The sequence below is a fragment of the Nerophis ophidion genome, linkage group LG13 (assembly GCF_033978795.1).
Source record: "Nerophis ophidion isolate RoL-2023_Sa linkage group LG13, RoL_Noph_v1.0, whole genome shotgun sequence".
NCBI classification, from domain to species: Eukaryota; Metazoa; Chordata; class Actinopteri; order Syngnathiformes; family Syngnathidae; genus Nerophis; species Nerophis ophidion.
Genome location: NC_084623.1, coordinates 42758877 through 42771681, shown reverse-complemented (window position 1 = coordinate 42771681; position 12805 = coordinate 42758877).

The following is a 12805-nucleotide window of genomic DNA, read 5'->3' as shown; positions in this document are numbered from 1 at the left end:
TGACTCACATCAAGCGGTTTTCGTTTTATAGCTTACCAAAGTCGTACTTAAATATTTTGATCGATTTTTGAGCGCCGTGTGTAATGTTCTATATTTTCAATGGAACATATACAATGTTGCTGTTGTTTACTTGAGTCATATTGCAGTCTACACGTATCTCTTATGTGTGACTGCCATCTACTGGTCCCACACATCATTTCACCATGTAGTAAATAAAATAGTTTCGAGGTCTGTAAGCACAACCAAAATTATTCCGTACATTAGGCGCCTACCCCTTATGTCTTTAACTGCATCTTATCCCCTGCCATGCCCTGGTAGTTGGTGGCGGTCCAACAAGGAGTCAGCCAGCACTCCATGCACTGGACGCAGGAACGAGACGGTAGAGTGAGGCTTCTCCTGCTGTTCCCCCAGCATGGGAGTAGGAAAGAGGAGGCTGACGTCCCACGGAGTCGAGTCCATACACACGGTGGGAGGACCAACTGGTGGAGGTAGCCTTTGTCAGAGAACCTGGTGTCTTCATCACCTATAACCTCCAAGTGGAACAGCTCTTTGGTCTGATGGAACTACGAGCCCGGAATTTTCTGTAAAAACTCCGGGAAGATGTCTGTAACAATAGTTTCTGTGGGAGTTGTTGTATTAAAATTATATTGGAAGCTGTGGACCAGTAACCATGATGCGTGATAATCAATAGTTATTGCTATGTCTCCTACCAACCAAATGAAATGAGAACATAGTTAATTGGACAATGCTTCAATGCCTAGCAGCCAGTATTAACAAATTGTGACAGCAGAATAAAAAAGGCAATAATAGCCAGAAAGAGGGTGTATAGACTGAGGGTGAAATATAAAGCAGTCTCACACAGAAACGGGGCGTACTCTCCATACTATCTTGTCTACCCTTTCTTTGTAATTGAATGTCAGCAGTAACTAATGATGTGCCGCAGACTGTAAGTGCATTGGTTCTAAATAGCACTTGTGGATTTGTGTTAATGGAGTGGCAGCACAAGCTGTGCTAAGATTGAGTAGCTGTTGTTGAGCAGGCAACTGTGGTGAGTACAGAAAACACCATAATGATGGGAACAGCATCAACTCTTGGAAGGTTCAATATGTTCTCTTTGTCATTGAAAACAAATGCAGCGAAATGCCATTTTGATGGCTCTGTCCATAGCAGCTAAAGATAAAATAGAAGTTAAAAACTGTGGAGAGGCGGGGCCGGCAGTCCGACAGTGAGGCAGGGCACGCAGGAACCCGGCCCAAGATGGCGGCGAGGAAGCGTGGACAGCAAGCGAGTGGCGAGGCAGGGCGCGCTGGTAGTGACGCCACGATCGTGATCAGATGTGCGGGGCGCCCACCTGGGCACGATTAAATAATCCTCGCACACTCTGTAAAAGGGCGACAGCCGGAAACGTGGGGGAGAGAGGCGGAGACCAGAGACAAAGCCAAATAGAAGCGGATGTGGAGCAAGCGCGGATGAGGAAGAGAGCCGGAGGAAGACGAAAGTGAAAGTTAAAAGGTATTATTGAAATAACAAAACAAAAGTCACAAACTGCTTGAGGAATGTCTGTCTTTGGTGGTCCATGGAACCCGGACAGTGAGAGTCGGTCACAGAAAAAAAAAAAAAAAATTAACTTAATTCTAGATAGACTAAAAGAACAATTGTTCATGTTTTGCATCTGTTCAGTAATTTTTTTGCATGCTTATGTAAGGAATGGGTTTGTGTGGTGGAAGGGATATGAAGCCAGGATGGGCAGTGGCTGGCAAGAGTGTTATGGAATCCAAAGCTTTGGGGAAAAAGCTGGTTCTTAGTCTGTTTGTTCATGTTTTAATGCACTGGTATCTCTTCCCCAAGGGCAGCGGTGTGAACTTGGGTATGTTGTGTGTCTGCTTTTGCTACTGGCGTTCAGTGTACAGTGGCAATGTAACGTCTATGATCTTCTGTGCTGATTTTATCTCTCATTTTCCCCGTTTTCTACTGTGAAGATGGCGAACCATACTATGATGCACAGGTACAGGATGCCCTGAATCGTGCCCCTGTAGAAATTAAACAGAATTCGGGAGCGCAGTTTGACCCGCTTTAGCATCTCTAGAAAGAACAATCGTAGCGCTGTTGGGAGAGTGGCCATGCCAGCAACCTGAGGGTTCCTGGTTCAATCCACACCCACTACCAACCTCGTCACTAATTTCAATATGGTTTTTCTTATTTTTAAGGGTTCGTGGTCTGGGTGTCCCCAGCCACGCAGACATCTGCGATCAATTCCACGTTGGTTGGGATGTCACAAACAAAATGTTCTTAGATTAGTGCGTGTGCACACTTTAATACATCTGAAAATCGTTCTTGCGTATGCTGTTTTCTGGATTTGAACATAGGCCAATTTTTTGAATGAAATCCACACAACTCTTAATACACAAGGCCCCAGGTTATGTGGGATTATGATGTTGAGATCAGAGATAAAACCCATAAAAAAAAATCATTACATATGTATTTGGATGTTCCCAATGAGATAAGGCTGAATGAAGTGGGACTGAAATTGCATCCTTCACGGGTCCGTTTTCATAATACGCAAACTGATGGTTGTCAAGATCCTTGAGAATGACATTCTTGATGTGGGATAGAATCATCCTCTCAAAACATTTCATGACATTAGGGGTCAGACCAACTAGGCAATAATCATTTAAGCCCCACTTAAGAACTTTCAGTTTGGATTGAATTTGGCGGCGCCAGTGTACCAAAGTGGTAGCGTTTTACCTGAAGGAAGACCACATTGCCTATGAAGATTGACGCATATATGTCACGGCGCGGGCACATTCCTCAACGCGTTGTCCTGCACGTTCCACTCCTCGGTGCGCTCCCAGTCGCTGATGAGGCGCCACGCTTCTTAAGCTATTGCAACCTGCGTTTTGGCGCCAGAACGTAGCTACCTGTTCCTGTACAGTAAGCCTACACATCTCTAGCTCTATGTGCATTTACTCGCTCTCTGTGTTTCCCCTCCTCTGTGCTCACCGTCTTGTGTCCTGTGTCGCCATCCAGCAACATTTCTCCGTTTCCTGGTTTTGAACTATGTGTCACATATCCTCGAATTCCCTCTGGTTCCCTGGCTACCTTCCTGGATCTTGACATCTCACCGGGACATGGACCTTGACGCCTCGCTACTGCCCCTGACCTCCTGCCTGTCCCTGGACCTCTGAGCTTGCCTTGCCCTCCTTGGACTTCCGCACCTCGCTCAACACGCACCTTCAACAGCTCCTGGTAACACTCCTCTTATAATCACTTCACGTAGTCTCATCACACATATTTGGATTAGTTACAGGTCTCATTCCTTTGTTACAATAAATAGGCCTAGAGCTAACGACTTACCTGCCTCTGTGCCGTCTCCTTCGCCCACTGTACCGTAACAATATTGCATCAAACTGACAAGATGATACCACAATTGTTCAGTATGACTAATGTTTCCACACCAGAAACCTACATATTTTACTCACACGTTAAATTTGCGATTAGCAGTCATTGCATTGGTTTTTCTTTATAAAGTACTTTTGAGTTTGTTGCCTGGCTGGTCGTGTCAGCGTGAAAATGCAAACTATCAAGCTGCTGGCGATTTATTACTACCACGCACATTTCCAATAGCTGACATTAGCTTTAGAATTTAGGCATTACTTACTAGTCCAGCAGGAACAGAGCCAAGGTAGTATCAGTCGGAAATCTCTTCTCATCTTTAAACTCACGCCAGCGAGTGAAAGCTGGGGGAATGATGATCCTTGATTGTCCTTTAATCTGGGTGGACTTATTTTTTAAAATTTTTGTAACCTCAGGCAAAACTTCTTGTTTCTTAGGTTGTTTTAAAGCTTCTGCATATGAGCAAACTTAATATATGTGGCCCCAGGTTCCTGTGGACATTGCTGTACTCCAATGCATCCCCCAAAGAGAATTTAAGGGGATACCTTTAGTCAAAAATGATTTATGACCCCTCATAAATCAATGATTTATGACCCCTCATAAATCAAAGGTCAATGATTTATGAGGGGTCAAGTTCAAAGGTAAATGATTTATGAGGGGTCAAGGTTAAAGGTCAAAGTCAAAGGTCAAGGTCAAGTGGGTGTGGCTTACCCGGAAGAGGGTGGAGTTAAGACCTGCGGTGGGAGTCGTTAAACCAGGAAGAGGGTGGAGTTTTAAACAGAAAGAGGGCAGAGTTAAGACCTGCGGTGGGAGTGGTTAAACCAGGAAGAGGGTGGAGTTAAGACCTGACGAGGGAACAAAGGAGGGTTCAGTTTTTTAAGAAAGCAATGTCATCTGAGCAGCATGTGACCATATATTTGATAGTTTAAATGTTTACGATCGTTTGAAACAACTTCCAGATTTCGATGTATTGATGGCTGGGAATGTTACGTGTGGAGATGTGGACACGCACGCACTTCACACACACACACACACACACACACACACACACACACACACACACACACACACGCAGAGGAGGGGTACAAAAGGGCGGTGTAAGGCTTAGTCATTATTTGGAGCTTTATACGTTAGCGTAAAGACTTTGTTCGATTCGGTCATGATTAGTGAAACGCCTGTGTCGACCCGCTTTATTTATTCTATAGATTGCCTGAACTATTTCATTAACTAAATCTTGTCTTGTTTCTGATGCTATGTTTTTTTTTATGCTCATCAATGCACTGTTGGACTGCGAGCACACAACTACTTTCCTTGCTTTGTTTTCCTCTATCCAGTTAACTGCCATATAAATTGCTACCAATTCCCCCGTAAAAACAGATAGTTTATCACTGATTATTTTATTTAATACTATGTTTCCTTGTGGGATAACTGCTACAGCTCTTACCTTTATTTTTTTTTATATAGTTTTTGATGCATCCGTATATATCATATCTCAATCCATTTTTCTATCCGGTAACTATTTAAATTTCTATTCTTTAGTAATTGCATGTTTTCTTTTGGGTTATCAAACATCCACGGTGGTATTGCAGGCATTGGTACTGTAGGACTAACTTTAATATTGTCAATTTTAACTTTATTACATATGTCTCCTATAATCCACCCAAAACTATTCTTTTTTGTTTTCTCTTTTTCTTGGCAGATTGGTAGCACTGGACAAGTCGGATATCCTTGCTTGGATCCTTTTAAAGTTGCCCGATAAACTGCTGAGAGTTGATCTCTCCTCTTGTCCAAAGGTTTTTCGTTCATTTTTACTTGTAATACTGGCACTAGGGTTGATGTAGTAGCTCCACAACATAACCTTAAAGCCTGTGACTGGATCCGGTCTATTTTCCCAAGTCATGTTTTTGAAGCAGATTGGTAAATAATGCATCCGTAATCAATAACAGATGGAATTAAAGTTATAAATATATACATGTATTGTTTTCAACGTTAACCTATCAGCCCCCCAATCATTACCCCTCAAAGCCCTCATTATATTTAACACCTTTTTACTTTTTCCCCTATTTTTTTATTTTCCGGAAGGAACACTCCTGAAGGAATAAATAAAGTACTATCTAATCTAATCTAATCAAATCTATTTTGCTGATGTGGGTTGACTAGTTCATATTTTTATCAAACCATATTCCTAAATATTTAAATACTTGTACCTCTTCTATATTTTCACCTTAGAGTTTTTATTTGGAGCTTGTTTGGTACTTTTGTCTTTGTAAAATGTATGACTTTTGTCTTTCCAACAGAGAATCTTAAACCTCAAGCCGTTCCCCAGTCTTGAACATTATTTACCACTTTGTTAGTTTTTTTATTATTTCTTTTGACTCTAAATAATATACTAGTCTTTCATTAATCTTTTTTTTTTTTCCATTACTTTTCCCCAAATTTATAATTTCCTGCCTCTTCCGGGTCTTACCCTGACTTGCATATTGGAATTGTTACCGCTAATTTTCCCCTCTGCCGGTCATTCTCCTTCTTTATATATCCTGTCATGTCATTTCAAGACCACTTCTTTGACGATGCTACCTAAGTTTTTGATCATTTGATAACCCGCTAGGTCTTTCCCCGGTGACGTATTTTTAACCTTTTTCAAAATTCGAACCATTTCATTCAAAGAAAATGTCATATCCATAGTGTTGGTAAAGCTATTATCGTTGTCTTCCATCATTTCCCCAATATTTAAACTCATTGTTTTTCTCTCTTTTGTTTTTCCACATTTCTCAAATTATCATTACTGTGCACTTTAACAAATGTTTTTGCTAAAGGTTCTGCTGTTTCTTTACCCGTGACTACATCTTCTTTAATAAATGTGGCACATCAGCCTCTTTACCCTTCATTCCTATCTTTACGAATCGTTATATATCCTTTTATTATAAAGTTTAATTTTGGCTTCAGCCCTGTTTCTTGAATACAAATTATACGTGGTTTAGTTTTCATATTTTTAATATATCCCTTTAATTCATGTTCGGTTGCTATCAAACTTCTGGCATTCCACCGGACAATTAACAGGGTGTTGGAATGTGGTAACATGACTCCGTCACGTCTACTCTCCGTAGTACAGCTTGCACCCGGTCCCAAGATAGTTCTTTCAACAACTTTGCTGCTGCTTTGACAATCATTTTGATCTTCTCAGTCTTATTTTTTACTTTCATTTTGTATCAAAGCTGAGTTGTGCTCTCTGGTTTATTTTGCAAATGAACCGACAGAACATGATCATGTACAAGACTCGCCTACCCACAATGCACTGCAGCCCAACGCTCCTGGTCGGATGTTTTTTTCGGGGTTCATGGAGAGATGCGGTAAAGAGTGGTAGCCAAGACACACGGTCACACACGGTCACACACGGTCACACTCGGCAATTATTTTGACCTGGGGAGCAGATTTAGAGGAAAAAATGTGTCTGGGGGGCCGGGATATCTGATTTTCAGGTACAAAAAACTTCACAATGACACAAAATAAACACAACAGTTAAACCTCACACTAAAAACAAGACATTGACTTGTACGTTCAAAAGACAGAATAGAACAAGTCAAGACATGCAATGCCATCTACAAAATGTTATGTAAATGTTAGTCATTACACACGCGGCTATGGTTTTGATGTATTTGTTACAGACATGTTTACGTCAAGTAACATCACATGGTTCCATTTGCACCTTTCAACAAATCTGAAAAGGAATATTAAGAAGTAAAACTTATATTTAATCCTACCTCTTCTCCGAGCACACGGTGACTGTACATACGGGTCGAAAAATGTTGACCTAATTCAGCATTTCTCAAAGTGTGGGGAATAGAGACATGACAGGTGGGGCGCGAGGAAAGGGAGGACATTTTTTATTTTTTATTTTTTTTTACTATGCTTTCATTTTCTATACACACTGTAAATCACTTTGTGATTCTGTCTTTGAAATCCGCCGTATAAATAAATGTAAATTACTTATTTTTCCTGTAGGCTTTAAATTTCTCGGCAGGAGCGAAAGTTTGACAGACATAGCAACAGTAACTTTTGCAGGCGGGGCTAAGAGGAACAAACTTTCGCGCGGATGGGTAGCAGGCTAATGTGCGAACCACAATTACACAAAATGGATACATTTGCAACTCGCACCTCAAAGGTCTGCGGAGAAACAAAAATATGACGGGTCTAATCAACCAAAAAGTCAACCTAAAAGAAAATATGGCGAAGGGTATCTTGCTCTTGGATTCACGGCAGCGGAGGTGGGGGCAGAGGAGAGACCCCTGTGTGTTCTTTGTCTAAAACGGCTAGCAGCAGACAGCATGAGACCCAACAAAGTAAAGAGACAACTCGAGACCTCACATGATGTCCAATAAATTGTTTTGTTGGGGCGATGGGGGTAGGTGGGCCTTGAAAACTAACCCCTTAGTCTAAAGTGGGGATGACAGAAAAAAAAAAAAGTTTGAGAAGCCCTGACCTAATTGTACGGATCTCACTTTAAATGGCAAACCGATCATTTAAATGTTTTCACTTTGAATATGAAACGAGGAGTAAAATGTACAATGTACAATATTATCAATTATTTCACAAGGACATGTTTTAAGGATATTGTACAGTATAATTAAATCTAAAATGAATGTGATCACTTTCAGGATCATTTTATTTTTAGCCAGTAAACAACTGTTATGTACTTTTGAATCGGGTTTTCCCCTTTAAATAACAAAAATTATAGAATTTTACAATATTCATTATTATTAAATATTAAATGTGCCAACTAGTTTTACGGCATACATCATTCCCCCTTTACCCATTTGTTAAAAAGACGAAAGTTGATGCGAACGCCTACGTGCTGTCAGAAAACTAAAAGAAGAAGAATGCCTTTGTGCAATTACTGCTATCCTGGCACAAGTTATAAAACAAACAAAGTTACCAAATTTTTTTTCTGAGGAGACAAAACGAAAAAGAAAGAAAAATAATAAATCAATCAATAAAATGCATCAGTCAAATAGTACAGGCAACTTCGTTAACATGGAGCCACAGACAATTTCATTCAAAAAGTCCCAATTGCTAACATAAAGATACAACAACAAATAAAGGCAAAGAAGGCCTAGTAGGTAATTACAACAACAGACAAAGTATTAAAAATGTCGGTCCAATAACTGCACAGGGATGGGCAGAGCCAAAACATGTGTAGCAAGTAAGCTGGAGACTGTTGACACTGAAATAAGGCTATATGTGGCACAGATACAAGATTTATAAACTCTACTTAAAGCCCCACTTAAGAACTTTCAGTTTTGGTTTATATTGGCCGCACCAGTGAACCAAAGCGATGGCGTTTTCCCAAAAGGAAAACCACATTTACCATGAGGACTAGCGCATATAGCGTCAAACTGACACGATAATGCCACAATGATTCTGTATTACTGAACTTTCCACAGTAGGAACCTACATCCGTTTTCTACCACTTATTCCCTTTTGGGGACGTGGGGGTCGCTGGCGCCTATCTCAGCTACAATCGGGTGGAAGGAGGTGTACACCCTGGACAAGTCGCCCCCTCATTGCAGGGTCAACATAGATAGACGGACAACATTCACACCAACCTACATATTTTACTCAAACCTTATATTTGCAGTTTGAAGTCACTGCATTGTTTTTTCCTTGTACAGTTCTTTTGAGTTTGTTGCGTGGTTGGTCAGTGTGGAACTGCGAAGTATCGCGCTGGTGGGTATTTATTGCTACCACACAAATTTCCAGTAGCTAAAATTAGTATTATTATTATGATTTGAGCATTGAAAGTCACTTACTAGTTTAGCAGGAACAGATCCAAAGCAGCATTGGTCTAAAATCTCTTGTCTTTTGACCTCACGCAAGCTAGTGAAAGTCGTGCCATTGTTGATCCTTGATTGTCCCTCCCTTTTTCTTTTTTTTTGAAAACCCGATTCAAAAGTACATAACAGTTGTTTACTGGCTAAAAATAAAATGATCCTGAAAGTGATCACATTCATTTTAGATTTAATTATACTGTACAATATCCTTAAAACATGTCCTTGTGAAATAATTGATAATATTGTACATTGTACATTTTACTCCTCGTTTCATATTCAAAGTGAAAACATTTAAATGATCGGTTTGCCATTTAAAGTGAGATCCGTACAATTAGGTCAGGGCTTCTCAAACTTTTTTTTTTTTTTTTTTTCTGTCATCCCCACTTTAGACTACGGGGTTAGTTTTCAAGGCCCACCTACCCCCATCGCCCCAACAAAACAATTTATTGGACATCATGTGAGGTCTCGAGTTGTCTCTTTACTTTGTTGGGTCTCAGGCTGTCTGCTGCTAGCCGTTTTAGACAAAGAACACACAGGGGTCTCTCCTCTGCCCCCATCTCCGCTGCCGTGAATCCAAGAGCAAGATACCCTTCGCCATATTTTCTTTTAGGTTGACTTTTTGGTTGATTAGACCCGTCATATTTTTGTTTCTCCGCAGACCTTTGAGGTGCGAGTTGCAAATTTATCCATTTTGTGTAATTGTGGTCCGCACATTAGCCTGCTACCCATCCGTGCGAAAGTTTGTTCCTCTTAGCCCCGCATGCAAAAGTTACTGTTGCTATGTCTGTCAAACTTTCGCTCCTGCCGAGAAATTTAAAGCCTACAGGAAAAATAAGTAATTTACATATATTTATACGGCGGATTTCACAGACAGAATCACAAAGTGATTTACAGTGTGTATAGAAAATGAAAGCATAGTAAAAAAAAATAAAAAATAAAAAATGTCCTCCCTTTCCTCGCGCCCCACCTGTCATGTCTCTATTCCCCACACTTTGAGAAATGCTGAATTAGGTCAACATTTTTCGACCCGTATGTACAGTCACCGTGTGCTCGGAGAAGAGGTACGATTAAATATAAGTTTTACTTCTTAATATTCCTTTTCAGATTTGTTGAAAGGTGCAAATGGAACCATGTGATGTTACTTGACGTAAACATGTCTGTAACAAATACATCAAAACCATAGCCGCGTGTGTAATGACTAACATTTACATAACATTTTGTAGATGGCATTGCATGTCTTGACTTGTTCTATTCTGTCTTTTGAACGTACAAGTCAATGTCTTGTTTTTAGTGTGAGGTTTAACTGTTGTGTTTATTTTGTGTCATTGTGAAGTTTTTTGTACCTGAAAATCAGATATCCCGGCCCCCCAGACACATTTTTTCCTCTAAATCTGCTCCCCAGGTCAAAATAATTGCCGAGTGTGACCGTGTGTGACCGTGTGTCTTGGCTACCACTCTTTACCGCATCTCTCCATGAACCCCGAAAAAAAACATCCGACCAGGAGCGTTGGGCTGCAGTGCATTGTGGGTAGGCGAGTCTTGTACATGATCATGTTCTGTCGGTTCATTTGCAAAATAAACCAGAGAGCACAACTCAGCTTTGATACAAAATGAAAGTAAAAATAAGACTGAGAAGATCAAAATAATTGTCAAAGCAGCATCAAAGTTGTTGAAAGAACTATCTTGGTACCGGGTGCAAGCTGTACTACGGAGAGTAGACGTGACGGAGTCATGTTACCACATTCCAACACCCTGTTAATTGTCCGGTGGAATGCCAGAAGTTTGATAGCAACCGAACATGAATTAAAGGGATATATTAAAAATATGAAAACTAAACCACGTATAATTTGTATTCAAGAAACAGGGCTGAAGCCAAAATTAAACTTTATAATAAAAGGATATATAACGATTCGTAAAGATAGGAATGAAGGGTAAAGAGGATGATGTGTCACATTTATTAAAGAAGATGTAGTCACGGGTAAAGAAACAGCAGAACCTTTAGCAAAAACATTTGTTAAAGTGCACAGTAATGATAATTTGAGAAATGTGGAAAAACAAAAGAGAGAAAAACAATGAGTTTAAATATTGGGGAAATGATGGAAGACAACGATAATAGCTTTACCAACACTATGGATATGACATTTTCTTTGAATGAAATGGTTCGAATTTTGAACTTTATTTATTCCTTCAGGAGTGTTCCTTCCGGAAAATAAAAAAAAAAAGGGGAAAAAGTAAAAAGGTGTTAAATATAATGAGGGCTTTGAGGGGTAATGATTGGGGGGGCTGATAGGTTAACGTTGAAAACAATACATGTATATATTTATAACCTTAATTCCATCTGTTATTGATTACGGATGCATTATTTACCAATCTGCTTCAAAAACATGACTTGGGAAAATAGACCGGATCCAGTCACAGGCTTTAAGGTTATGTTGTGGAGCTACTACATCAACCCTAGTGGCAGTATTACAAGTAAAAATGAACGAAAAACCTTTGGACAAGAGGAGAGATCAACTCTCAGCAGTTTATTGGGCAACTTTAAAAGGATCCAAGCAAGGATATCCGAGTTGTCCAGTGCTACCAAACTGCCAAGAAAAAGAGAAAACAAAAAAGAATAGTTTTGGGTGGATTATAGGAGACATATGTAATAAAGTTAAAATTGACAATATTAAAGTTAGTCCTACAGTACCAATGCCTGCAATACCACCGTGAAATGTTTGATAACCCAAAAGAAAACATGCAATTACTAAAGAATAGAAATTTAAATAGGTACCGGATAGAAAAATGGATTGAGATATGATACATACGGATGCATCAAAAACTATAAAAAAAAAAAAAAAAGAAAGGTAAGAGCTGTAGCAGTTATCCCACAAGGAAACATAGTATTAAATAAAATAATCAGTGATAAACTATCTGTTTTTACGGGGGAATTGGTAGCAATTTATATGGCAGTTAACTGGATAGAGGAAAACAAAGCAACAGTGCATTGATGAGCATAAAAAACATAGCATCAGAAACAAGACAAGATTTAGTTTATGAAATAGTTCAGGCAATCTATAGAATAAATAAAGCGGGAGGTGTGGTAACATTTCTTTGGGTTCCTTGGAAAATATTGTAGGATGGAATTCACAACACATAGGATATAAAGCATTATACACGTATTTAAAAAACATTGGGTTAAATAAAAGAATATAGAGTAGGGATCCATCTTGGTCCACACTCCATTTCAACCAGAAGGTTGCTTGGCGGAAACAACCGCCCACCTCCGGAATCAGTCCCCGCCCATTCCCCTTAAGCGCGAAATTCATTTGAGCGAAAGACATTGGAATGAGAGGAGCTCTTTAAAGCTCCTGAGAATCTTAAAAAGCTTACAGAAAACGAGAAAAACTTACAGCGGGTGCCTGTCGGACATTCACCGTCGTTTTCGATGATTTCCCCTCGAAGCAAGGATTCGATGTCTGGAGTCTTTGGCGCAATCAAGCCTTCTCCTCTGCCTGGAACGGCCGTTGACGGATCCGCCAGCGTTAAGGGAGACGAGCGAGCCGGAGATGTAAACGGAAAATCTGTAAGTAAATATATGTATA